Genomic DNA, 24,883 nt, shown 5'->3' with positions numbered 1-24,883 from the left:
AAAAACACACACAAAACTTTCGCTCTCACACATGTGTCTGCGTCTCCTCCCTTTGTGGCACATAAATGAAATTATGACATATTTAAATGCCACACACAGCAGGCAGCAGGAAGCAGGCAGCAGGCAGCAGGCAACAGGCAACAGGCAGTTGGGCATGGTATCCACCCTCCTCTCCTAACCTCCGCCTCCTGGCCAGCCGTGTGACAGGCGACTTCCGTTTCCGCTGCTGTTGGCCAAGTTCCCCTTAGCATTCAACCTGGACGCGTGTTCGGTGCTGCTTGTAGTATAATTTACAATTTAGCGCCATAAATGTTTTGTCGTTCTCCTTGTACCCCGAATGGCTGCGGGTTGCTGCAAGCAACATTGCGTGCCACAGTCGTGTGTGTGGGTCAAGTGCGCGTGCGTGCCATGTTAATTATGTGACAATCCCAAAGAAAGGTGTTGCCGGCAATCGTTAGATGTCCCTGATAGCAGCCGCCCCACCACCCCATAGATTTCCCATTCAGATAGCATTTAAGTATTCCGAACATTATACAGTTTGTAGTTTGGATGAGTTGCAGATCCATTATCCATTTAGGGCTTACCTGCAAAGAGATGAATTAAGGTTGATACAGCATTAGTAACAGCATTAAGACTACTCGAGTAATTAACATTTTATTAGCAGACACAGGGAGTTCGGCAAGGTCCAAGGCAAACAACACACAACAGCAGCACTCTCGATGCTCTTTGCACATCAGAGACTGTATCGTGGCCCGAATGGAGCAAGGCTTAAATGATTAATTAAGCTCCTCAATGTATGCAAAAACATTTGCCATTTGCCATTTTCCATTTTCCATTTGCCACTCTACAACCCCACCACCCACCCTCCATGTTCGCTTTCGTGTGGATCTTGTTGTGTGGCAACGAGCGGCGGTGCGAAAATCACGTGTCGTGAATGGTGCACAGAACCAACAGCGGCACGCATACGAAAGCAAAAAATAAACACAGTCACAGCGAAATACATACAGAAAAACCAGCTCGGCCTTTGGCATACACACGTATTTTTTGATGCCATAGTTTTTGTTGACATCGCGCTGATTTTAATATTAAATAAATGCCATCGCTGATTGCTCACACGACGAGGAGGGAAGCGTATACTCTGTGCTTGCGGCAAGTTTTCATTTCCAACAGCGAACTTCATGCACGGATGATCGAACAAGCGAGCGAGTGCTCAAGCAGGTTCAGGATCAAACATGTCCGTCTCTGGTGTCGCTTGCCAATCGGTTCGAACCAAACTTGGCTTGGAGTTTCTTGATTGATCCAATGAAAAAAGTGCCAAACGGATCAAATCTGCCAGGGTATCAAAAGCTTCGGCTCGGAATCAGCGGGGTTTCCTTTTTTGCGATATTTGTTTTCTCTTTGATGTTTGTATAAGAAAATCTGTATTTGTTTTTGACTTCAGCACCCAATTATACGGCACATGTACTGGATGTGTATTTATGTCTGTATTTATGTCATGGCCAAATGGCAGATGGATTTTCATTTGGCATTTTGCTGATTTTTGATTTCTCCCCTTTTCCAGCAGGCATTAAAAGTGATTTATATAAGTACATATGTGGGGCAGAAAGAGAGACAGAGAGAGAGAGAGAGAGAGAGAGATAGAGCGTTACAGTGCGTGTCATAATGTGTTGCATTAAGCCATGTGACGAGTGTTTTAATTGAAATGCATTAGCGCCGAGCTCTCTGGTTCTTTTTGGATATTTTGGATTTTGGATTTATTGATGGAGTTATTGATGGGCAAAAGGACCTCTGCAGTATCCACATATTGCGGATTGTGTGTGTGTTTAGCTAGAGGCTAGCAGCTCTCAAATCTATTGAAGCCTTTCCACTTTCCACACACACCACACATTTCGAATCATTTGCTGACATTATGCGACCGCAGAAACTATTTCGAGCTTTGACCCACTTGATGACCACCCCGGGCATCCATCAGGCAGAGCCGCCCAACCGCCGCCCATTACTGCCTCTTGCCCTGGTCCTGCCGCTGACACAGAGCCACTAATTCTCTTATTTCATGTATTCCATTTCTGGGCCAACGCCAGAAACAGTCGGCATACGTACGTGTATATACATATTTTACCATATTATTTATGGTCGCCAAAAAACTCTTCAAACCGACCGCAAATGGAAACAAAAAACTCGCATTCAAAAGCGTATAAAAAATAGTGGAATATCAATTTATTATTGCACTCGAGAACATACATAAATACGTCAGTCGCCAGAGCGACGGACGCACACTTTTAATTTATTAAAAATTCTATTGTCAGAATAGAATAACAATAACCGCATATGGGCGGGTTGGGCTGGCCGGGGCGAGGGGAGTGGCAAAAGTTGGGACATACTTTATTCATATATTTTTCACACATTCACATTCCAAATTGTTGTATTTTTTGTTTTGTTTTTTTTGTGCGTGTCGCTGAACTCGGCGCTTTTCAATTCCACTTTTCCGTTGGTTACTTTGGGAGCTGCCTGGACTCTGGACTACCCCCTGCATTCCCACTTACCCTTCACACATCTGCAGGGTATCCCCTTTCTGTGTGTGTTTGGCTCTGTGGCTGATGCTTTTCACATGGTTTTGAATGAATGACACATAAAGTTCTTTTTTTATTTTAGCTTCGTTTTGTTTGTGTGTGTGTGTGTGTGTGTGTTTTTTTTTTGTTTGTGACATTTTTATGAATGCTACGAATTTTTCCCTCTATTCTTCAATTTTTTTTTTTTGTTTTTGCCCTGTTCTGGGGCTTATTCATGCGGAATCCGACGCATAGTCGGGTGGTTTTTTTTTGCTTCATGGCTTGTTATTGTTTTGGCCACACAGAGAAAGAGAGAAAGAGAGAAATAGAGAGAGAGAGAGAGGGAGAGAGAGGACCCTTTTCAACGACACAAATGTGTATGTTCCATTAGCAAGGGCTCGACAACGATTTCAGGTCCTTTTGGCCGTTCTCTTTGCTTTTGTTTTTAAGCCTTTTGCATTACTGTTTTATGGCTTGTTGGCACACATTTTCGTACATTTGCCAATTGGAAATTATAATCTAGTGTGGAATGCATGTTGACTACTGGTTTTGTTCTGTTTTGTGACTGTGTGTTTGGCCCGACATATCGCACTGCCTCTGCCCGAAGATGGATGTATTCCTCTCGCTGAATCACAGGATTCCCGAGTTGTGGACTGGTCGGGCTTGGTCTGGTTGTTTAATCAACTCGTTTGCATAGCTAATGACTAGAGCAAGCAGCCAGAGTCCGTGTGCAGGCAGAGGAAATCCATTGTATACTTTTAGGTCGCCCCTCGCTCACTCGCTCACTCGCCACTCACCGAAAGCAAACACAATCAAACACAAGCCCTCCTCGAAAACAGCCAAATGAATGCGAGTCCGGCGACACGTAAATTCAATTGACTGCATTGCTAGGGCTGCCCACCGCCCACCGCCCCCCGTCTGACCGCCTACACAATCATTCGGTCAGTGATCGCCAGTCCCCCAGTCCCCCAGTCCCCCTCGTTTTTCATGCGCATTCGCAGGGAATTTACGACTCTAAGCAGCAGAATCTTCTGCGATTTACGATCCAATAAAAGAAAGCGTAAATGTTAGCGACTGCGAGGCTGAGTCCACAGCATTCTTGCCTCATTCAATCCTTAAGAATCCTCAAAAGAACGCACATGTAAGCGCATGTCCAAGTGTATCTAAAGCTTCGGCTTGCCTCTTTTTTGTTGTGCTTAATTTTAATTGGTTTCCTATTTAAATTGCATTGGGTGTGCGAGGGCTCTTTCTTTCTCAATTGTTTGGCCTGGCCCATTTTGGGCCATATAATTCGCATTTGATTGCCAGAGTTTTTGTGTGCGGCACCAATTGAGAGATTGAGCCGACAATAAAACTGCAAAAACCCCAAATAACACTAGCATTAATTGGTCTTCATTGTTCTAGTGCTTCCATGCAGCTGTGGACACACTTTATGTTGGAGCGATGTGTGGCTGGCTGGCTTATTTATTTAGATAGTAAATTGTAGTTTTTCCAATTAAAATATTTCGCATTTGTGCACCGATTTTGGTTGAAAATTAAATTAAAATATTTGCACTACAATCACTACAGATGACACGCATACAGAATTGTCCAATGGCAAATCATTCGAGTTGCTCAACTTCACACAAGACGAGGCACAAACCCTTTCCACGCAGCACCAAAATAACAGGGGGGAAAGTATTTATTGTTTTCTTTTGCTTGCCAAAGGGCAAGCGGGCTAAAGACGTGCAATTTTCTGGGGTTGGACTGTCTGACGGGATAATACAGTCGAGGGCAATCGAAGCGTGTGCACTGATTCCATAAGAGCTCCTTTCGGTCTAAACCCTTTCCAGGCAGCTCAACCGACTGGACTGTAAGCTCTCGTCTAAGAAGTAGCGAGAAGAGAAACACACACACACACACACACACAAGAATGTACACATACTCGTAGAATATTAATAATGTTGGAGGGGGAGGCTGAAGACAGTAATCCCATTACCAGCATGCGGCAGGGCAGAGAGGGCAGGCTTCTATTGAGTTTCAGCTTCAACTTGAAGTTGCATCCTCAAGCGCTCCATATGTGAGCCCCAAAATGAACACGAGAAAATCATAAGCGGCAGATGGATTGGAGGATTTCTTTTACCCAAAAAACACCAGTATTGTACTTGTAATTGAATTCTGTGGTGCGTTCCCAGGTTCCCCTTCTCTCTCGCACACTCTGGCGTCAATTTATTTGACCACGTATTGTGTGTGTGTCTGTTTGTGTGTGTGTGTGTGCATGCTTTAGGCCCTTCGAATGGTGTCCGTGGGTTTGGGCCTTGTGGTGAAAGTGGGGTGCAAGTGGTCAGTGGCACTGGGACAGCCAGCAGGCAGCAGGCAGCAGAGTTGTTGGTCACTACGTGCGTATTACACGCCGAAAGGGTTACCACTCCCCACCGCAACCCCCCTTGCAATTGTATTGGCTTGGCTAAAACATGCCACTCCAGTTGTCAGTCTCCCCCCCCCCCCCCCCCCACCACCACTCTGCTCCCACTTTTGCCGGGTGGTGGATGGGCGTGTGCAACACGCACGTTTCTAATTTTGTGCCTGGCTTGTTAAATGTTTTTTTTTTCCTTCTTTACTCACCCACGTCTCGCTCTTTTTCCGCTGTGCCACAAGCGGGGAATTCATTTGGCTTGGAATTTTTCCTCATTTTGCTGCCACACAAACAGCAAACAACAAAAACAGCAAAGAGGAGGAGAGTTCATTTAGCCATGAATGAAGCTCTTTATTATCTGCCTCGTCGAGTGGTTTTTACACCGAAATGCCAAAGCGCACATGATCTTTGACGCACAAAACGAATTCCTTTTGAAACGAATTCCCGTGAAGAAAATTCTAAACAAACATTAAATAAATTGTTGGCTTAAAGAACGCGTGAGAGAGATGCTTAATAAGTTGCCAAATAATTTCGGTTCATGCCCAAACACTTCGAACCAACTGGCAAACGGGAACTAACCGAACATTAAATGTTGGCTCTCGAGCATGCATGATCCAGATCGCTTTGCTTAAGCCCAACACGGCCGAACATACATGATGTAAGTATCGAACAGGCTCGATCACAAACCATGATGTTTTTTCCTAAATAATACAAAGAAAATAAAGAAACCCCAAACATAATACTCAAATTTGTACATATGCACGAATATTGCTACCATGGACGTCTCTATTGTATTTACACATACCATGAATGCATTTTAAAATAAGCAAACAAATGCTGGCACAGAGGAAATCCCATGCATCGGCGCCGAAGAATGCCCCACCGTGTGAGCAGGGAGCCAAACCAGCACCCACCAGCTCGCATCCCTTCGTCTGAAACTGAAATCAAATACTACCTTGGCCCTTAAGCACAATTGACATTTCGCACATGACATGGCAAAAGGAAAAAGCGAACAAAAACAGCAAAACGAAACAGAAACGAAATCAAAGAAAAGCGAAACATTGCACGTTGAAATCCGATGCTGCCCGATGACACACATCACCCCCACTCCCATCGCTGGTTGACCCTGGCCCATGGCATGGGTGGGGGTGCAGAGGTGGGGGGCGGTGACACGACATTATATGCTTGTTATAATCCCTGGCAACATTTTTATTGCAATTGTCAACCCGGGCCATAAAGCACACACAGGCAGGCAGGCAGGCAGGCAGTCAGCATCCTCCTGACACCTACAATCGCTTTGCTCTGCGTTCGCTTTTTCCATTTTTCGACACAAATTGAAAATATGACAAGAAAATTCGCTTCAGCAGCAAGTAGGGCGTAGAAGGAGGAGCGGGGAGTGTCCGTGTGTGTGGCAGCAACTGCAACTGTGGCAGTTTACTAACTGGCGCAAAGAGAGCGCTGGCTGGCGTCGAAAGCATATTGATTTCAGTGCCAGCGTCGCAGAGAGGAGAGGAAATGTTTTGCCAACGTTGCCACAAAAAAAAAAAAAACCAAAAGAAAGAAAATTGCATGTCCATGAATGCTCGAGTGTGTGTGTGTGTGTGTGTGTGTGTGTGTGGGTGGGGGAAATTGCAATGAAAAGTGCATGCATCAAGGTGAAGTCAGCAGTTTCCTCTTTCGACGACCGCTGATGCTGCAAATGTGCCCAGCGAAGCAAATAAAAATAATATTTTATCCATGGCGAGAGAAAAATCGTGAGGGAAACGCAAGCACCCCGCACCCACTGCTCTGCACTCACTCCCACTCCCCACCAAAACAATGCACAAGAAAGCAACGAAAGAATGCGTTTACGAATTCTCCCCCACCACCACCCCCACATAGTCGGGGGAGATCCATTGATATGCGCGAACAATGGACGCAGGAAAGCAGGAAAGCAGGAAACGGGGCGCCAAAGCGGCTGCCAACGCAGCTCAGGCATTTCGGAGGAGCCGCTGCTGACTGACCCAGATAGCCAGGCTCCATGGGAAACTTTATTAGCCCAAGTCCGGGTCTGAGGCCAGGGCTTTACGATCCGCTGCACCAGTGCCAGAGAGGATAACAAATTATGGCACTTTCGGGCATACTCCATAATGGCACAATTTGGAAGTGAACGATGCCACACGTACGTACATGCCGCACGAGGAGTATTTCCACATTTTCTGACATTTAAGCAGCTTCAGAATCAAAATCCATCGAAACATAATGAAGCACTGCTTCCGGAACTGCTTTATTGAGGCCGCCCGGCTGCGGTTTTTGCGTGCCATCAAATTATTTAAAGTCCCAGTAGTCGAGTCGAATAGGCGCTAAGCAGGCGCCAAAGTGCACTTGTTGAGCGCATACTTTCGAGGAGCTTTCCCCCTGTGCCTCAAGAGGGGTGGATCCATAAGTTTCATGCGAAACTTTCAGCTGCGGCTGTGGCAAGTATTTTTTAAAGCCTGCTTTATGGCGCAAAGGCGAAATGTTCCTTAAAACTTTTCGTTAGCCGAGTTGAGCCCCGACGGCTTAACTGGGTTAAGCTGTGAGCCCGGCGCTGTGAGCGGCCATTGTCCAAAAGCCGGGAGCGGCGGGCAATACAAGTTTAGTTTTATGGCGATATTTTGATTGCCATTCGTCTCGCCCCCCGAACATGGGCTTTATGGCTTACTGCTGACTCCAGTGGCAGTTAAGTAGCCACGCCCACTGGCCACTGCCCACTGGCCACTGGCCTAAATGTATGCAATAAAAAGCCAAACAAATCGCTGCCAAATGTATCTTGTTATCACCTCTCAGTAGATTTATCACCTGATGACCGCAACAGACCAAAAATTAATATACCACCAACACACACACACACACACACACACAAGACACACGTTGGCGGCTAAACAAACAGGTAGCCAGCAGCACACACATATACTTATACACACATACATACATATTTACTATATGTACAGTTAAGTGATGGGTGTGGCTTGGACATCCAGTGAATGGGCGCTGCTGCTGCTGCTGCTGCTGCTGCTGCTGCTGCTGGACGACGCCCTTTGATAAATTTACTACACAAATTGAGTCGCTAAATTAGAACATTTATTCTTGGCCCTGAACAAAAGAGAGAAAAAACGAACGAGAGACCTTGCCGAAAGCAGAGACGAGAAAAAATATTCCCCCAAGTGCGTTTGCCACTTGATGTGGCATCTAACGAAACCCGCCTCGACCCAAGCTGGCCCTCATTCTGCCTTCATTATTTGTGGGCCAGGCGCATCGACATCGACTGGGGCTGCACTTCATGCTTAAGCTCGTCCAAATCTCGAGAGTGTAATTTATTGTTATCATTTGTTTGGCTAAAAGCAAAAACGAAAAAGAACCCAAAAAAAAAGACGCCAAGAACCGAACCCAAACGCAGGACGCAGGGCCCAGGGTTGAAAGGAGAGCGCAGATATGCCAAGGGGGAAATCGAAACGAGAGCACTGTCAGCTGAGTGGATGCTCTTTTTATTCGCCCAAGAATAGTCAAGGATGGAAACTAGTGTTGGACAATCAAAGAGCGTGCTGGAGAAGAAGCAGTGATAAAAAGGGATCCAAGAGGCTGTAGCTGGCATTCAATGGATGCAAAAGAATAACAAACAGGGTAGACTTTCTTTCTTTAAAGATGTGTAGCAAAGGCAGTGTTGCATAGCACTGCAGCATGAAATCACAGTGTTGGAAAGTGCATAATTTTGTTAGCAATTTTTTAATAACACCAAAAGCCATTGTACCTTTCTTGCTGGTAGCGTATACCCAGCGATTGTGTTCCAAAATGAGAAAAATATAAGAACCCACGAATAAAGAGCGAAAAGGATGACAGAAAACAGAGGGGGGTCGGGACGGACACAAAACAGAGTGGAAAGAGGAGAGAGCTCGCATATACAGCATTTAGATAACTAAAGTAATTTATTTTATATGGAGGTCATGCGCTCATGGACATGTGAATGTACATAAATAGCAAAGAGACGGGAGGGAGACACTCTGCCCCCAACATACACACACAAATAGTGGATTGTATCTGTGAATGTGTGTGTTTGGGGTAGAAAATTACGCACTGAAACTGAAGACATTTCCGCTTGGCACAAATTTTGTGCTGAGCTCAACCGAAAATGAGAGCAATGGTAATCCGGAAGGAATCGGAGGAGCAACAGAGATGGAGCAGGAGACAGAGAGCGGATTGTTGTGGATTGTGGGCCCCACTTTTCGGGGGCATTAGCAAAGGAGTATTAACCAGCAACGAAACACCCACGAAAACTAAAGTCAAAGTTGAAAATTCAATTTCCACCCAGCAACAAAAGTTAATTAAGTGTTCGGCTCTCCGAAGGCATGGGGAATTACGGAAAACTATTGAATGTTTGGTAGAAAATTGGAAATAGTTGGGCATACTTTTAGGCGCCTGCCGAATGATTTAATTAGAAAATTGTTTACTTGCCTGAGAACTTATCAAAAATGCATTTCTGGGCCGAAAGTTGTGCTGCCTGAATAGTTTCGGGCCAAATTGCTAATTGAGCAAAAGAGGAGCATTAAAAATGCATGCCGTACGCGCTCCGGGGAGTGGTGGGTCTGGAAACTTAATTAAAATGGAATTTCTCTCAAATAGGCCACTTGGGCACAAAACATTGGCCCGCACAAATAGTCACACATGCTCCTACGACTGCTTATGCTGACCCATTCCTCTTGCCCCCCAATTGGCCCATTAAGCGCCCCATAATAATGATGCCAATAAGCAAACAGCAGCAGCAGCAGCAGCAAGAACAAGACCATTTTACATGTGGCCCAAACAAATTATTACAAACCTAATGACCCAATATATAAATTTCAGCAGGGCTCGGGCGTTGGTGGGTGTGGGTCTGGGTGTGTGTGCCTAACATCCCTTGCCGATAAGATTTTCAAGGGAGGTAGCAGTGGGACAGGGCGGACAATGGAACATGCAAAATATGTATACCATATTCCTCATTGTCGTGTTGTGCGTACCATTATCTGGGTCGCAGGGACACCGAAAGTAGTAGAGGAAAAAATCCGAATAAAGAAATTGCCTCTAATTTATGATAGGGAAATACCAGTCCGCCCCACACACACACACACACACACACTTGCACATTCGCTGGCAAATATATAGCCCAATTTTCAGTGGCTGCTAATATTTTAAAAGGGTCATTTTTTGTGTGTTTTTCATGCATTTCTTGTGGGTATATATAAATAGGAAAAATGGCAACAACGAAAATAATTTTATGGCGAGAAGCCGAAGCATACTTTTGGGAGCACAAATAAATTTCCAGCAGCAGGAGCAGTGCATCATCCATAGCGTGCAATTGATGCACAAATACCATGGAGTACTTTATGCATATATGCTCTCAAGTGGTTGCATTCTTAAATTGGATTAAGTGGGTTTACCACCATTGAGATTCCACTTCCTTCCCACTCACTCCCTCCCTCTCTCTCTCTCTGGCAAAACACTCTTATTTGTGTGCTACTCTTTTTTGCCCAGCTCGACTTTCTGCTTGAGAGAGCTCGAATTTAATTAAGAGCACATATTAAAGCTATGTATTTATTTGGAAATTCAGGAAAACAACTGAAGCTGTGGTATTCCGGATGGCTACTATGATGGAATTAAGAGACTGTTAGTACATGCATATATGCAAACTCGTTTTACAGTGTGTTTCTATGGAATTAATTTAAAAAATGAATGCATGTTTACCCCTCGAAAATATGAATTTATATTTACATATGGCAGGGAGCTGCATATAGCAAATACATATGTATTTATCTATTTGTTTTTGGTTATGGTGGGTGTACACATTCCAATTTGTTCATCGAACTCGACCAAGGTTGAACGAAGCACTCGAGCATGTTTGATCTCGAAACTGTTCGAACGGTTCGTGTAATCAGAGCGGCAAAGAACTGCTCGATCGAACTGAATGCCACTCTCTGAGCTTTAAGCAAATAGTATGAGATTTTGAAGCGGATTATAATCGATAATAAACCCCACCAGGTAGAACACAAAGTCCGCTATATTAAATTAAACAGTTTTAGCCATAAAGCCCATTGTAATAACGTTTACCTCCCTGTGTGTGGACGTTTCTCTACTAATTTTCTGCTGTGCAAGGCAAAAATAAAACAAAAATAAAACAAAAATAAAACGAGAAATAAACCCCTCGCAGTGCAAACAAAAATAGTTGCTTGAGAAAATCGAGGATTTCTAATTGTGGGAATTTCATTTACCAAATGGAGAAAATCAGAAAACAGACATCAGAGAAAACCCCTCAAGGCAACACACAGATGCAATGCACACATATTTATGTATCTGTGTGTGTGTGTGTGTGTGTGTGTGGCACAAACTGAATTAAGCCTCAAAGTGGACAACACTAAAATTGTACATGTGATAAAGATTTCAAGAGCGGATTATAGTAAATATTCGACCAAAATATTAGCCTGGTAAAATCGATCAAACAAAAAAAAAGCTGCTAAAGCTTTCCACATCCCTGGATATCATCCCCACAATATCAAGTATTAGCAAGAGCAAAAGGGGCAGTTCCCAGCCATGAATGCGAGTGGGCAGCTGGTGGGGGAAGGTGGCATAAAAGTACACTCCGGCCGTAAACATTTCATTGAAGACGCAACAAAGAACAACAAAAAAGAACGCAGGGCAGGGTAGGGAATAAAACAGGGGACAACTGGCAGCGTTTATCAGAGTAACACGAGATCCCCGAGCAGAACGCAGTAAAAATGAACCCAGAAGTCATAAAATTGAAAGCTCGCCTGGAGTATATACACCAATGCCATTCCAATGCCCCCCCCCTAGCACATGGAAAACTCACAAAGCAGAACGAAAACAGCGAGAAACCCTGCCAAAAGGAAACGACGAGAGAAGAGAAGAATGTATAATAAGAAAATTGAATATGCCCATGGGCGGTCGGCTGACATCTCGTACCCGAGTCTCTAGTAAACAACAGAAAGTCAGTGAAAAACAGTTGAAAACCACAAATTGGAGGATATCTAATGGGCATTTCGACCAGAGGGATACCTATTAGTGGCGCAAGATACCCTAATTAATGCTCAGAAATGCTGTGAAAGCTGAAGCTCAAATATTGTTCTCCCCGAAATGCCATGGATGTGCGAGAGCGAAAACCAATTTCAGTTTGGTCCTTAAATGTACTGGAGAGGCTTCACCTCCTTGCACCCTGTCCACCTGCTGGCGCTTCCTTCCTCGGCTGCAAATGTAAATTGTATCTCAACGTTAAATGGCTGACTACAGAAGATACACAGATACACGGTTTCAGTTTTCATCGAATGCCATTTTTATGTGACACAAAATCTGTAGAAACTGAACTGCTTTTTATGGCACACGAATGCCGATGCGAAAAGATAACCAAAACTAACGTTAAGCCAATGAAATTGACTTGGCTGGCTGGCAGGAGCAACCAAAAAAAAAAGGCAGCGGAAATTGGTTTGAATACCATTGAAGATTTGCCCCAAAATTTATTACGCTATTCCGAGTCTTCCATAAAAGTACAGTTGTGCATAAAGTTAATAAAGACAAATGTTTTCCATTTAACGCGTACACTTTTTGGTGTAAAAGTCTTCCGAATCCTGATGAACTAGCAAGACCATAAATATTGTAATAATTGGGTGAAAATATTCACTATAAATTAGCATTTGAAGACCCATTTACTGCAAGAGGAGGCAAAGGAGGCGCTGGCAAAGAAAGTCTCGGGGAAAAATGTATTTATAAACGGATTTGCATACTCCAAAAGATGCTTCCAATGTTGGCTTAAGCTCCTTGCCCATACATATATTAACTATATATAGTTCGAAATATGTACCAGAATGGAGCAAAAAAATACAAGCTGAAAGATATGGGCAATCCAGCAAGGGGTGTCCCCAGTGGGGGCGCTGCTTTAGACAGTTTCACAGCATTTGGATTTTGTGTCGGGAAAGTGCAGATCTATCTTGCCACTCGGTTAGAGGGGGGAGGCGCCTCGTCAAGCAGCAGCTGCCACTGTGAACTGCGCCACGTGGCACGGGCCACGAGGGAGCAGAGAGGCGGCAAAGGAATAAAGTCATCAAATTGAATTGGTAATTTTTTGTGTTAAAAGGAGAAATTAAAATAAATTGAATTGCTGCCAAGACCAATAATATACCAACAATGCCAAAGACGATGGCAGGGACGGAGGGAAAACACTGGCAAAACGAAAGGAAAATGCAAATGAGTCGAGGAGGTTTTTCGGGATAGGTTCACTTGATTTTTCCGAGCGATTCCGCGGGCCCACGTAATGAAAGCAAAATAAAACGAAGAAATAAACGAGAAAAACAGACGGCAGAGAGCCAGAGAAAAGCTCAACGGGCCACGAAGAAAATGCTAAAAAATAAATGCATTGTTGTTTTTCCTGGTTTTATGGATGCCAATCCCCCCCCCAGGCGGCGTCCTCTGCCAGAGCCTCCCATTGCTGTTGTTGCTGTTGTTGCTGTTGTTGTTTTTGTAATAGGATTACTGCATAAATTAAAGTATTTGCCGTGGCATCATCAAATAAGATTTGCAACACTGCTACACCCCCGCACCCGCACCCGCACCCGCACCCCTCTCTGTAGCGCGAACATCAAAAATCGCTGGCAAAACTCACTGGAAAGTTCGTGGAGAAAACAAAAGAAAAAACAAAGAAAGCAAATGCCGAATATACGACTACACTTGGCAGAGACCGAAAGAGACACAGAAAATAAAACAGAGAGAGAGAGAGAGAGAGAGAGCAACGAAGATCGAGAGATAAGACAAAAATGGCAAGGGCATCGAACAGCGTCTGTTAATCATAATACCCTCTCTGGCAGAGTGCCCGTAAGATAAATAATTGCAAAAGCAGCGCGGCAAGGCGGACCCGGAGCAGGTGCGGGGGGGAAGCACACAAGTGGCTGTGGAGACACGTAAACGTAAAAGTTTATTGCATAATTTTCAGCGGCTTAGTTTAAGTGTAATGTAAACAACACAAATGCCCAAGGAGGGTGAGGCAGGAAGCGGACGGCAGACAGGTAGGAACGAAGGCAGCTGGAGAGACAATAAAGGTCTCAGATTATATGAGAATATGTCCGGGAATCTTTTATTCGCATCCAAATGGGAATACGAATAGTTCTTCTGGGCATATCAGAAGTGAAGGCTAGAGTTTGCTCAGCCCTTCTGACCACTTTAAGGAGAAATCTGTCGATGAGCAGGACCCTTAATGCCGCATCCACGGAAGCTTCCGCTCAATGCCAGGAAACCCAAAGCGCACACAACAAAAAATCACTTCCAAAAATGTGAAACTAAGCACACAAAAACCGCAAATTTCATTTTGATAAAATTTTAATTCGGCCAAGAGCCACAGCCGACAGAGTTTGTACCCGGATGTGAGGGAGGGACTGGAGGGGAGATCTGGAGGCTGCGACCTCGGCGCGCCTCAATAATTCAAAGATGTTAAGCCGCAAATTGGCATTGGCATTGGCATTGGCAGGACCCAGAGGCAGCACTGGCTGTGGCTGCGGCAGTGGCTGTGTATATGTGGAAAGTGGCACACAGATGGGGGCCAAAATGCAGACAGGAAATATACATCCGTTTGGGGGTTACAGAGCGAAAGAGAGAGGCAGTCTGACACGCACGCATTAAACTCTATTGGGTGCTAATGTTTTTTCTTCCCCCATCAGCCGACAACATCCTGCTTCCTGCTGCCAGACATCGCAGAATTTTCATAAATTCTCTCTCTCTCTCTCTCTCTCTCTCTCTGGCTGTGGCTGTGTGTGTGTGTGTAATAAAAATACGCTAAAATGTTTGTATCACACACATAAACACGATGCTTATTGCCTACTTTCGGGCGCAGCAGCAGCACAAGAGAGAAAATTTGCCTCGCCCAAGAGGCTGTGCTGTAGCTGTGTGTGTGTGTGTGTGTCTTTTCATTTGCTGCCGCTTCCGTTAGGCGCTAATGCTGATGATGCCAGCCTCCTGTAAAGTTTGCTGCTTTAAACAATTATGCCGCTCAATGGGTAGCAGTCCCCTGCCTCACTTTGTGGGCACACAACCAACATCCGCCATTAGTTTGCCAATATAGTGGGATAATAATGGCAATCCCTTTAAATGTGTGCAGCTCTTCTACTCAAATTCGATCCATTTCCCACTCGAATAACTTCCAATGGAATACTTCTCGACAAACTGAGAGACCCTCCCTCCCTACAGCTCCATGCTGATTCCATTTTGGTATATGGAATGCTGATGCGCGCGGGCTTATCGGGCGCTTTCGAGTAAACAGACAGGGAGACAGCGAGACAGGGAGACAGGCAGGCAGCTATAAAAATTTGCATTTGACTAATGCCAAATATTCAGAGACGATGGAGCTAAAGCGGGTGCCATAGCGGAGCCATCCGATAAGCGTAAGCATACACCAAGCCCCATCGCAGCAGCTACCCCAGTCAGGCCATGCCTCAACCCTTACAAGAAGCAAAAGCAAAACAAAACAAAAAGAAGACGGAGACGGCGCTGCCGAAGAAGGGAGATGCCGATGCGTTTACTGATTTTTCGAGTGTGATACGTGCAAAGATTTTACTTTTCTCTTGCAAAAGAAGACAAAAAAAAACTTGCAAGAAGATTACTCCAAGGGGCACAATGGAGCTGGGGAAGAGGGAGCTGCGTGTATAGCGACGCTTTTATGATATTTCCTATTAAGCTATTTGTTGCCAGCTCCCTTTTATCGCTTTAAGTCTCTCGTTCGCTCTCTCTCTCTCTCTCTCTTGCTGTTCTGTTTTCCCTCTCGAGTTTCCTGCCCTCCGCAGCATTTGTGTCGCTTTATTCCCCCCTTTTTGAGCTCTGTGTGTGCCAGAATCTTGCCAAAATATCGTGGATGGCAGTTGCATTGCAAAATGATACTAAAAGCCCACACACATGTCTCGTTTATCGATTTTCCACACCCTCCTCGGCACACACACCCTGCCCTAAACACTTCCGTCTGCACCCTGCACCCTGCACCCTGCACCCTGTGTGGATTTTTGACATTTTAAATTTGCATTTTTTGGCACCGAAGCTGGCACCAACAATTTTAAGCTAAAAGCATTAAGGCCATGGCTAAAAGAGTGACAGAGGCAGTGACCAGCGAAGAGCAGAAGGATACCCAGCTGCAGGGGACCGAAGAGGTTAAAGTTCACACCTCGAACAACAACGAAATTGCCAAAATATGCCAACAATAGACTTAGTTGACCAGTTTCCAAAATATATGATGGGAACAGCTGTATTTGATGTAAGCTGCAAACTGCTCCTGGACGTCAATTATGAGAGCAAAATGGCACGAATTACGATATCAAAAAAGAGTGCTTGGGTGTAATAATCAAATGGTTTTATTCTATGCAATTGAATTGCAATTGCAGCAGCCACTTGGCTGCTTTTAGACATATATTTAAGCATAAATATACACTGATACATTTTAAATACATTTTAAATACATTTTAAATACATTTTCATACATTTTAAACCTTCTTCATTCACACACACACACACACTGACTTTGAAAGCTGCTTAAGTTCTGGTTTTATAATATTTATGACACACACAAACGCACATAAATAAACGCCTCAATAAGTCACTGTCATGTGTCCTATGTGAGAGTGAGAGTGGTAGGGGGGGGACCTTGCCACTTGCTTGGATTTGGCAAGGTAACTTTTTTTGTGAATTTTCGTTGATTTATTGGGGCTGACAGATGGCCTCCCTACACAACCCACATTGGAATGGCCACAGCTACATAAATAATAATTATTTCATTTTTCCACACTCAAAATTGTCTTTGCAAAATATCTCATTAAGTCGCCAGAGGCGAACAAGCTTAGAAGACGCAATTATGAGGAAGCTCTTATCAAAAAACGGAAGCAAATTTGGACAACAACTCAAATGAGAAAATTCAGTGAAATTAATTTGAGAAAATATAAAAAAAAAACCCCAAAAAGAAAAAGCTGTAGAAAAATGTGCAGAGAGCAGGAGTTCTCCCGTTTAGCATGGAAAAATGTTGTTTTTATTTCCTTTTCTTCCGTCAGAAGGCAGCTAGGCGACAGGCATAACACTCGACTTTGGAACTTTTTGCGGCTGCCACCAGCCCCAGCCAAAGCAGCAGCTCCAGGAGAAGACACGTTAACAGTCAGTCAAATAAATACACAGACACTGCGACTGCCAGCCACGTCTTTGCCTTTGACTGGAACCTAATCCCAGTTTTCATTAATCCAATTAGTAAGACAAAGCCTTTTGCGGTGAAATTCGAATGAAATTATTGCCACCCCCTGCCGGCATGCAGCGCTCAAAGATTATTGATTGATAATATTGAGGTCAATTAGTGGCCGGCCAAGTGGATGTGCAAAACTTTAGTTTAATTGGATTGCAGGGTGTGTGTGTTTTGGCATTCTAAGACCCAGCGGCAGGTCTTGTGACTGGACCTGAGAAAAGCCCAATAAATATTTAATGCCAGCTGCCATATTTAAAAATAAGAAGAGAAAACAAGCACATACGCAGGGGAAGGAAAAAAGAACGGTCGCTAAGCGGACAAACGGCAAAAAAAAAATTAAAAACAACAACAGCAGCGAACAAACAACAAATATTCTTGCTACAGAAAGCTCGACTGGAGAGCACAATAGAAGTGCGATAAATAAGGCTGAGGCAGAGGCAGGACTGCGAGAGCGAGTGCAGGGCATTCTGGAATTTGAATGAAGTAAGAGGAGCAAGAGGTCGAGGGAAAGCTGCACACTAAATGCTAGGGCGGCGGCGGCGGCGGCGGCAAGTATGCCTTCAATTGTGCGCAATTTAGTGCGACAGAGCGACAACAAAGGACCCACACCCATAGACCCTCTGGTACACTGTGTGTCTGCATGTGCTGCTGCTTGTATGCATGTACACATGTGTGTGGGTATGTGTCTACGCCTGACTAGGTGCGAACAAACACGTGAAAAGCGGCGCCTAAAAACAGGCAACGCAAAAGGGCCAGCTCCCTCATTGTTTGCTCTGCTGCCCAACCCCTCTGCGCTCTCTCTGGCTCTGTGATTGCGATTATTATGATTATTGTTTAGCACAGCAAAGGGCGGCGCAGAAAAGAGCAAACAGAAAGGGAACGCGCTAAGAGCATAATAAAACAAAGTACAAATTGCAAGAGGAAAAACTTTGATTTTTTAATTAAGCGAAAATAGATGGCTGGATTATCTGCAGTAATCAAATCCCAACCAAAACAGAGTAGAGAGTATTGAAGCCTTAACACCTCCTGAGAGGGTATCAAGCCGTCGACCCTGCTTTGTGGATCTGCTCTGCATGTGGCACCCAGTTCTTAGCCAGCAACGCGAACATGGCCGCGCGCTAGTTTTATGTGCCACATAAACATTCCTGCACGCCTTTTGGCGCGCAAAAACTTGGCGCTTTCTAGCCATTTTATTGCTTGTCATACACACACAGAAACATGGAGCGAAAGAGAGGGAGAGGAAGAGAGAACTGGTGCCGTTTCTATTGTCATTCCATTTCGTTTCGTTTCGTTTCGTTATAGTTTTTTTGGTTTCTGCCTCTGTGCCAACAATCTGCCACGAAATACGATTATGCTTAAGGCATGGGGCATAAAATTAAAAGCCAAAGTTGCCTGGGAGCATAATAATTCAAGCAGCTACCGGACAGGCTGAAGGATACATTCAGATATATTCACGAACCTGTTCTGTTGTCTGTTTAGTCGTCCTGTGCTGTGGATGCTGCCAACACTCTCCTTTGCTTGAAGATGATCACTTTGAAGAAGTTTTGCTTTCACTTGCTGTGGAGTTTTCTTGGTACTTTGCACACGCGAAATTAGTTGCCTGAATAATTAACACTTTTAGGCCAACGTTTTGGGCGAATTGGTGGGGGCGCGCCCAAGGATGTTGGTTCGGCGGAAACGGAAACCGGAAATTGCGCGCACAACCAACAGCAAACGGCCAGTCAACGCCCTATTCGCTCCTCCTTTTCACGTTTTTCCAATCTACTCTTGAAATATGCTCGTATTGCAATTAATTATGATATTTATTGAATTAACACACAACACACACACACACGTACACGTACACGTACACGTACACACACACACGTCCGCGCACTCACACCACAATTAATAATTTTTTGTTTAACTGGAGCCTGTGTCTGCGCCACCAAGCCACCAAGCCCACCAGTAAGCAGCAGCTTTTGCTCCACGGAACTTCAGTTTTAAGCTGTTTCAGCTGTGCTTTTCATTTGCACTTTCCGTGTGTGTGGATTTTCCCCAAGTTTCTCTTTCGGTTTATCCCAGAATCGAGGAACTGCGATGTGCCCTTAGGTTTTGGCTACGAAAATGTTACGCACGCTATAGGGCCCGGGGCTCTGGGTGTCACGTTGATCCGCGACGCACGTCCGATGCTAACGAAAAACTTTTGTACTGTGAGATGCATTTGGTCGGCAAGGCCGTTCCTCCAAATCCTCCCGGCTTCAAGTGTTTCTGCTGGCTAAAAGTGTCGTTGCTGAGCCAAGAAAAGGTATGGCCCACATGCACAAAGGCTCTACAAATTCAACGAATGCTAGGTAAAATCCACCCGAATTGTTAACATGCCACTCGGAATGGAAGGGCGACAGTGCCTCTCAGCTGCTGCTTCCAGTAAGAGCGCGAGCGCCTCTCTTACGCTGCCTCCCGCTCTTAATGGTTATCCACTCAGAGCTCTCGGCGCTCTTTCGTTCTGATGCCGGCTTTGGTTTGTTTGTCGGCATTTTGCCGGCTCCCGAGATCCTCTAGAGGACATTTAACTGCAATTCCTTATAAATTATGTTCCCGCCGCCTGGCGACTGTGGGCTCTTCTCGGTACTAACGCCGACCGACAGATTGACATACTGACGAGCTGAGGGCTTGACTGGTTTTTTGGGATGTTTCTGGTTTTGGTCTTGGTCACAGAGGCACAGAGGCGCCCTGCAACGAGGGCGCAAGGGCACACCTGTTGTGCCCACCACGAGTGCAGGTAAAGACGAATTAAAGTATGGGGGAGTTCTCACTTCAAACTATTCATCGCGAAATACTCCTTTCCATTTGAAATGTTACATTTTAGAGAGTTTAATAAATGCATTTGTATGTACACACATATGTACATATATGTATGTACCTCCAAAATAAATCCCACTTGAAAATAGTTGCCCGCTTCCGGAAGTTCATTAGGGAACACTTTTGAGCGCATGCATCTCTTAGAGGAAACACTAGACTGGAATCAATTGGCCCGCCTGTCTCTCTCTCTCGCTCTCTCTCATTGTCTTTCTCTTTCACAGTCTGTTATCCTCAAAATGCATAAGTCAATTAGCTGTTTAATTGTTTTTACAGCAGACTCGCAACCAGAAGAGAGGATGTGGGGTTGGGGGCTGCTTGGCAATCCGATGAAAAGAAAGGCAACATAAATCACGTCAGTGCAGCCGCCCAGAATTTACATAAATAATACCATGGCCCGTCCCGTCCCGTCCCGTCCCTGAGAGAAGGGCGTGGGTTGAGGGAACAAAGAGATTTGCTACTGATGCTTCTGGCCCCTAGTTCTGGTGTCACTCTGGACCCTGGGACTCTCAGCTTGTGTCTCGCCTAAACATCATTAAAAATAAAACCAATTAACGGTTTCGAGTGCCTGTCGCCTGCCAGAGTGGATGGGCAGCATAGGAGGAGGGGAAACAACAACCAACAACCCCGGCCTCTCTCTCTCTCTCTCTCTCTCTGAATCTTTCGGTGAGTGCGTTACCAAAAATAGTTTGCAAAAATATATTGTACGAGTATGTATGAAAAATGAGCCACACAATGCTGGAGTGGAGTGGAGTGGTGTGCAGTGGAGGGAGGGGAGGGTAAGCCGAGTGTCATTGCCATTGCAGTCACAGATTGTCATAACGGTGCTGTAGTTGTTGTTGCTGCTTGTGTTCTTGTTGCGGTTGCAGTGAGACAGAATGAGAAGGCGAATAGGGTTCGCATTTCGGGTTCAATTCAACTCCTCTCCCCGGGGGTTGTTGTTGCTGTTCTGCTTCGCACAGCTCTTCCTCTGGCCCTGCATCTGCTTGACAATTGTTTCCATTTACCGTTTTTTTCTTGTGTGTGTTTTTTTTTTGCTCTCGGTTAATCTCGCTGCTGAGATCTGCAGTAGGGAAAAAGGGAAGAGAGGGAGGGAGTGTGGAATGCTGAGAGGAGAGTGTGAATGCAATTTTTATTTACTTTTCGCACACTTTCGCAATGACTTGCAGCACTGCTCGTACCCCTTGCCCTTGCCCGTGCCCATCGAGAAACCCCAGTGACGGGGCTAAAAACTTGGATTCGAAATTAGATTTGGCGCGTGCGGTTCGGTTGAGGGGGGTACGGTGGGCTCCTAAAGTGTTTACTCGCATGTTGTTTGCTTTGCCATGAACCCTGATCCCCTTAACCCCCTCCACAAGGGATATTTGTGATGTGCATTCAGTTTAAACGTTCTTAAAAGCGCAACTAATAGGGATTCAATAGTGTCAAGTCATGTGGAAATAAATATGACGACGGCGACGATGATGATGATGATGATGATGATGATGTGCTGCGCATGGGGTGGTTGAACTTGGGCGCCCGATAATAACCACCTTAGACAACATTTATCAGCATTTAATTAAACTTAAGTTTCGTCGTCATCGCTGTCCCCAATGCAGCTGTCAACCCTGGCCAGCCCTCTAAGAGAGAAAATGGCTCTCTTCGAACGCGCACTCTGGCTCTCTTCGGATGCGCACTCTCGCGCTCTCTCTGCGCAACATATTTTATTTCCAGTGGAAGAGAGTTTTCTCTTCGCATTTGACACATAGAATGGGCCGGAACAGAAAAAACATTTCATTCAGAATCGAAATTCAAGTCCCAAGTTCAGCCTTCAGGGGGGAAGGGGGAGCAACCATTCTCTTTGCGGTTTTGCTTTTAAGTAAAGTCAACTAAATTTTTCGAAAATTACATCCCAAGAGCATAACAAGAGAGACAGAGCGAAAGAGAGAGGAAGAACTATGAGAAGAGTGTTGAAGGAAAATCGGCAACAAGGAAGCGACACACAAATCACGGAAAATATAATTTATTATTTCTTGCCTTATCCTTGAGCCACAGCCAAGGCGCATCTTCTGTCCCTCTCTCTCTCTCTCTCTTTCACTCTCTGTCTCTGATATGTTTGTCTTTGGCCCTAGTCCATAGTCCCTTGCTGCAGCCCTTCCATATCCCATTCATATCCCCTACCCTCGGCAGCTGCTTCGCCCTTTACCTTGTCTTGGGTAAAATTCTATGCTTAACGCCATTTTTGTGTGCGAGACACGATGACGACAAATTTTCAACGTGCAACCTGACACTGAGCTGAGATTTTCCAAATTCCTTGTCTTCACTTGTGTGCAACGCCCCTCCCGCTCCAGCTTCGGCTCCTTCCCTCTGCCTCCTGCCACCAAACGATTGCTGCATGCATGCAAAACTGCTCCAGGTCTCCATCTCCGACTGGGACTCTGTCCGGGTCTTCATCTCCATCTCCATCTCCAACTGCTACTGCGACTACGACAGTTGAAAGGATTAGACCAGCTCATGTGTCCCCGAGTCTGGTGTGTGTGTGTGTGAGTATGGGGCAGAATGGGGGCGACAGATTGGAATAGAGTGGTGCCACTGAATGAGAGAGAGAGAGAGAGAGAGAGACAGTGAGGGGACGAGGACGTAAAAAGTATTTGCACAACTCTCAAGTGGGTCAAATGATTAGGCGGCATGATGAAGTGCCTTGCCACTTGAACCCGCTTCTGGCCTGGCATCTGCCTCTGCCTCTGGCTGCCACCGAATACCATCTTCCCTCCAAAAATAAACAGTTTAATGTTTTGAATGAGCAATTGAATTTGATTATGCAGCAGAGTGGGTGTACGAGTGGGTGTGTGTGTGTGTGTTTGGGTCTCCAAGGATGGGCTCGTATTCCATTCCAAATGAAGACATCGATGTAGAGCAGCGCACACAAATGCATTAGGTAATGGCAGTCTACGAAATATTGGTGTAGAGCCGTAGCATAGATGGAGCAAATCGGGGCAATCGGCTTACGTGGAATAACAGAACACCTTACGTCGGATTAGTTTGCTGGCTGCTTGGCTATTACGTTGTAAAGTCAGCAATTATGCATTATGGATGCTCCTTTTGCAGGGATGTCCATGAATCTGTGAGTTTAAAGGCATTTTCCATCTAAATAAACTCTTCATTTTCCAGCACAAGCTTCAATAAATTGCGTACTTGATAATCCTTATATTATCACTACAGTTGTAAACGTTTCCCGAGCAACAATTCTCCACATTTTCCACCGCTCATTACATGGCCCAGAAGGAGAGCAGCAAGGAGCAGGAGAAACAAAACAAAACAAAGCGAAACGAAACGAAACAGGAAATTGCTACTTAAATTCAAAGCCAATCCTCGGGTGTTGGCTACAGAATGTTCCCAAAACAGAAAATACAACGAAAAGATAAAAGACGAGGAACAATGGAGGGCACAAAACACGACCAAGGCGGCAGGACTGTGGGAGCAGTAGATGAGCAGTTGGCGAGGAGAAAGGAGAAAGGAGAAACGACCCACCCAAGTAGCGACGACATTTAACGTTTTAAATCTGATTATTCCACAACAACTGTCAATAATGCAAACACAGAAATAGAGAAAGAGAGAGAGAGAGAGAAGGAAAAAAACGGGACTTTCACCCCGGGACTGCTAAGCCCTGGCCAAATGAGCGGATGAATGCCTACCTGCTGCCCACTGCCGTAATTCTGTCCTCTCGATGGTCCCATGCTCTGGCTTCTGTGGCCTTTGGGTAGCCGCAAAACGAGGCGACAAAAAGCAGAAGGGCCAGCATCGAATTGTCCAAATCAAAAAAATAATTGCAACTGATAAGAACATCAATAACCATAACAATAAGCGCGGGAAAACCCTTTGGCGGACACAAAGGTGAGGCCCACCACCAATAAAGGATAGCGGAAGCTGCCGAAAGGGTGTGCCACATCCCCATCCACATCCACAAGTGAGAGGCGTTGCTGGGCCTTGTCAAAATACGGAGACTGCTTGCTGCTTGCCGCCTAATTTATGGCTCGCTCGCTGGTCGCTCTCTTAAAGTTTTGTTCGAATCGGGGTTTTCGGGGCTCGTAAATCTTTTCAGCACACTCGAACCGCACACATAAAGGACTAAAGGAGAGTGGAGTGGAGTGGAGTGGAGTGCGCACTCCCCTTGCCTCGCCGCACCTCACACTTCAGCTTCAACACTTGGCGGCGGTGCTGGCCCTTATTTACTTCATATTAATATTAAGTTCATTGTGTCAAGTTATCAGCGCCGATGCCTTATCATTTTTTGTTCACATTTTTTTGTTCCTTCTTTTAATTTTAGTCGCGCACTGACAATGCGAACCAACAAGACACAAAAAAAACCAAAAAAGAGTCGCAAAGGAAGTGCGAGCCGAAGCTGCAGATACCCTTTAGTGACTGGTTATGGGGAGTCTTACAACTTTTGTCAGTTCTCTCCACATTATCGTAGTACCCGCCCCTGCCAGAGTGCGCGTACGATGGCTGCAAGACAGCGAAGACGAGTGGCAAGAAATGGGAGGACAATGGGAAGGACGACACTTTGGCTTGTTTGCTGTTCCTGGTGCCTGCTGCCTGATGCCTGGGCTCGGCTTGGCGGGGGCTTATCTCTTGGCTGCCTGGCATTTACATTCAACGCTTGACAGCTTCTTTGGGTGGGTTGGGTAGCTGGCTGGGTTGGCTGCTCGTTGTTCTGACACCTTTCTTGGGTGGCTGCTGATGGCTGGGCTGGCTTCTGAGAGGATTTTCCCTTTGTGATCTGATATTTCCACTGGCTGCTGCCGCCTTTAAATCATCTTAAAGTACGCGCGCACATAATTATCGAGCAAAATTGAGAGGAAGGAG

General features: G+C 45.3%; 1 protein-coding gene across 3 annotated transcripts in view; it reads right to left on the bottom strand.

Moving 5' to 3' along the window:
• The window catches only part of LOC117581330, a 121,625-nt gene that overhangs the window by 78,727 nt on the left and 18,015 nt on the right, over nt 1-24,883 (bottom strand). The window contains exon 1 of one of the 3 annotated variants that reach the window (XM_034268447.1): nt 18,660-19,046. The exons of 1 other annotated variant lie outside the window; for it this stretch is intronic. The gene's annotated coding sequence lies outside the window, so the exon portion shown is untranslated. Of the gene's footprint in view, nt 1-18,659; nt 19,047-24,883 lie in introns of those variants that run through there. One more of the 3 variants, XM_034268464.1, reaches the window with a different exon arrangement.

This window comes from Drosophila guanche, unplaced genomic scaffold (assembly GCF_900245975.1).
Source record: "Drosophila guanche unplaced genomic scaffold, DGUA_6, whole genome shotgun sequence".
NCBI classification, from domain to species: Eukaryota; Metazoa; Arthropoda; class Insecta; order Diptera; family Drosophilidae; genus Drosophila; species Drosophila guanche.
This window is presented reverse-complemented; position numbering and strand designations above follow the sequence as displayed.